Raw genomic sequence first — 3,739 nt, forward strand, 5'->3', positions numbered from 1 at the left:
TCCAACCCTTGGCCTTTTGCTCAGTGAGGTTTGGATATTGTAGGCCTCTTCCCTAAGGCAACAGGGAATAAGAGGTATTTGTTAGTGGGCACGGATTATTTCACTAAATGGGTTGAAGCTGAACCTCTGGTGAATATTAGGGATATGGATGTCAAAAAATTCTTTTGGAAAAATATTGTCACAACGTTTGGAATTCCCCGTACTCTCATCTCGGACAATGGACTTCAATTTGATAGTAAAGCCTTTAGAAGATATTGCTGTAACCTGGGCATAATGAATAGATACTCCACCTCGGCATATCCACAGGGAAATAGGTAGGCTGAGGCTGTTAACAAAGTCATAGTAAGTGGACTTAAAAAGAGATTGGATGACGCGAAGGGGAAATGGGCAGGGGAGCTATCCCATGTCCTATGGACCTACCAGACTACACCTCGAAGGTCCACAGGGGAGACACCCTTTTCTATGACTTATGGGGTTAAGGCTGTTATTCCTCTAGAAACTGGATTCCCCACATTGATATCATGTTCCTTCACTCCAAGCAAAAACGATGAGCTATTAGGGAAGAGCTTGGATTTAATTGAAGAACGGAGAGAAAGTGCTATGGTAGAATTGGCCTACTATCAAAACAAGCTCAAATAAGGGTATGATGGCAACGTAAAGTTAAGGTCACTAACAGTTGGAGACTTGGTTTTGAAAAAAGTCCTAAGAAAGGCAAAGAACCCAGCATGGGGAAAGTTGGGATCCAATTGGGAAGGGCCATATCGTATCACATCGGCGGCCGGGATAGGTACCTATTATCTAGAGGATTTAGAGAAAAGAGCTGTATCACGCCCTTGGAATGTAAATAACCTTAAGAGGTATTATTATTAATAAAGGCCTCCTTCACTCTCTTTAGGTTTGTTGTATTATGAGTCATACGTTATTGACATCTATCTAAGTATCAAATTAAACCTTGGCCATGCCTGGTTCCTCGGACCACATGTCTGGGGAAAATTGATAACTTTTAGTCATTATTTTAAGTATTAAACAAAACCTTAACTATGCCTGGTTCCTCGGACCACCTGCTTTGGGAAAATTAATACTCCTTGACATCTATCTAAGTATCAAACTGAACATTGGCCATGCCTGGCTCCTCGGACCACATGCCTTGGGAAAATTGATAACTTTTAGTCATTATTTTTAGTATTAAATAGAACCTTAGTTATGCCTGGTTTCTCAGACCACCTGCTTTGGAAAAATTAATACTCCTTGACATCTATCTAAGTATCAAACTAAACCTTGGCCATGCCTGGCTCCTCAGATCACATGCTTTGGAAAAATTGATAACTTTTAGTCATTATTTTAAGTATTAAACAGAATCTTAGCTATGCCTGATACCTCGGATCACCTGTTTTGGGAAAATTAGTACTCATTGACATTTATTTAAGTATTAAATAGAATCTTAGCTATGTCTGGTTCCTTGGACCACCTACTTTGGGAAAATTAATATTCCTTGACATTTATCTAAGTATCAAACTGAACCTTGGCTATGCTTAGCTCCTCGGACTACATGCCTTGGGAAAATTGATAACTTTTAGTCATTATTTTAAGTATTAAATAGAATCTTAGCTATGCCTGGTTTCTCGGACCACTTGCTTTGGGAAAATTAGTACTCCTTGACATCTGTCTAAGTATCAAACAAAACCTAAGCTATGCTTGGATCCTTAAGTTGCTAAGTATCAGGTCAAAGTCTTGGTTATTGTGGACTTGGTGAAATACCTGTTTAAGGTAAATTGGTATCCTTTATTAATGACTTTGTTGCCAAGTGTAATTATTCCAAACAGCAGTGGTTTTACTGCAACAAGAGTCCCAAACAGATGCCCATGAGCATCACTTAAAGCATTTATAGGCATATTTGTGTTTGTGTAAAAGTTTACTATCCCTTTGACCCTATGAACTTGTTGACGAGTAAGGCACAGAGCAATTTTTAAACCTATACGCGCATTGCAATACTGTGTATGTTCTTAAATTTAAGTTCATGCTGTTCCAAGATGATTGACTTAGTAAATTTCACCCATTTTTTGCTGTTGATCATATGAAATAGGACAATTACACTGTTACTCAAGTGGATTAGTGAGAGAAGTGCTACCTCATTAATTATTTTTATTAAGGTTTAACTAAAATAGAAATCATATCAACTTCAGTATGTAAATTGTAGGGAAAAAGAAAATACCCATAAGTTTCATAGATAAAAGCCTTAAAACAAGGTAGATCAAGTACAAAAAGGCAAGTTGCTTACATATATATTTTTTTTTTTTTAAAAGGGCAACCTATTTTTTCATTTTTATTACAAGTTTTTCTTTTGCATCCTTGGGAAGTTGGGTATTTGCTACCGTGGTAGACTCATGGGCCTTGTCCTTGGGATCCTCTTTTGGGGGTATGGCAAGAGTTGCCAACACCAACTCTATACTCTAAGAAGTTCCTTTTTGCTAGGAGAGATCCTTTGGAACAGATGGAGGTAGTTCGGTGCCTTGGACTATTTCTTTGTTGGCATCCCCTGCTCCTGTGGTGTCCTCAGCTAGCTTTGCCCCCTTTAAGAAAGTGTTGGCTGCAGGAGGAGTTTTGGATGGGATGCCCTAAATTTCACCAGCCTCCGAGGACATTGGGTCAGCCTTGGAGTCCGAAGAGCTTGAAGGGCATATAGCTGGGGGGTAGTAGATACTTTCTACTCTCTTAAGTATAGAAGAAGCCTCAACCCCAACTTGGTTGAGGGCTTCATCCCATACTAGGGCACAATAAGTCCTATATATAGCAAGGACCTCGGCCTTAAGGGCGTCCTTAGTCTCGACCACCCTAACATCGTACCCATGCTGCTTTGCTTTGTCTTTGGTTTTCTCTGCCTCATCCTTGGCCTTCTCGGCAAGAGCCTTAGCCTTCTCAACATCTTCCAACTTCTTTTTCAGCGCAGCAATATGGGTTTTGAGGAGGCCAGCAGGTCCTCAGCACTACGTTTTGGCTCTCGGCTTGCTTTTCAACATTTTCAAGGGCGGCTGCTGCGTATTTTCTTTCTTTTTCCTCCTTCTACAGCCTCTTCTTGTGCTCTTAGAGGCTCTTATCGACCACTTGAAAGGCCTCCATGGCTACGATATGCCCTCCTCATCCTTCATTTGTCTATGGCAATAATTGGTCATCTCCTCTGCCCGGAAGGAGGCTTGAACAGCTTGCCAAAGAAAGAGATAAGGATTAGAGAAAGAGGATAAAAAGAACAGATTAGGGAAAAAGCGAAAGGACATACCATGGCGAGGTATCTTTTAAGACTGAGGAAGACCTCATGCCTCGCAACTCGGCCATATTCTCGAGGAGCAACAAAGCCCGCTCCACCGCATCTGCAACGTAGCTAGCTGTTCCTCCTTGGAAATTGTAGATAGAAGCATTGGCAAGGAGAGATTCCCTGTTCAACATTGGGGCAGGGAGCTAGGCCGGAGGCCCTATCTAGGGGTCACTTCTCTTTTCGGCGCCCCTCTACCCCGTTTTGGCTTGTTTGGATGCCTTTTGAACCTCTTCCTCGCCGGGGGGGGGGGGGGGGGGGGGGGGGAAGGGTTTGTCCAGATCCCATCACTTCCTTCCCTTTTTGCTGTCTTTTCCTCTTTAGGTCGGCTGTTTAGGAGGGCAAAGTAGGTGAAGGAGTGGGAGGCTTGGTATGAGTCACCTTCCTAGGTGCACCCCTCTCAGGTTGGGACTCTATCAAATCTAGCAAACT

At 42.1% G+C, this 3,739-nt stretch overlaps 1 pseudogene; it reads right to left on the reverse strand.

Annotated features, from left to right (window-relative positions):
• The window catches only part of LOC126704266 (uncharacterized), an 8,691-nt pseudogene extending 5,250 nt beyond the window's left edge, over positions 1 to 3,441 (reverse strand).
• Between the last annotated feature and the right edge of the window lie 298 nt (positions 3,442 to 3,739).

This window comes from Quercus robur, chromosome 10 (assembly GCF_932294415.1).
Source record: "Quercus robur chromosome 10, dhQueRobu3.1, whole genome shotgun sequence".
NCBI classification, from domain to species: domain Eukaryota; kingdom Viridiplantae; phylum Streptophyta; class Magnoliopsida; order Fagales; family Fagaceae; genus Quercus; species Quercus robur.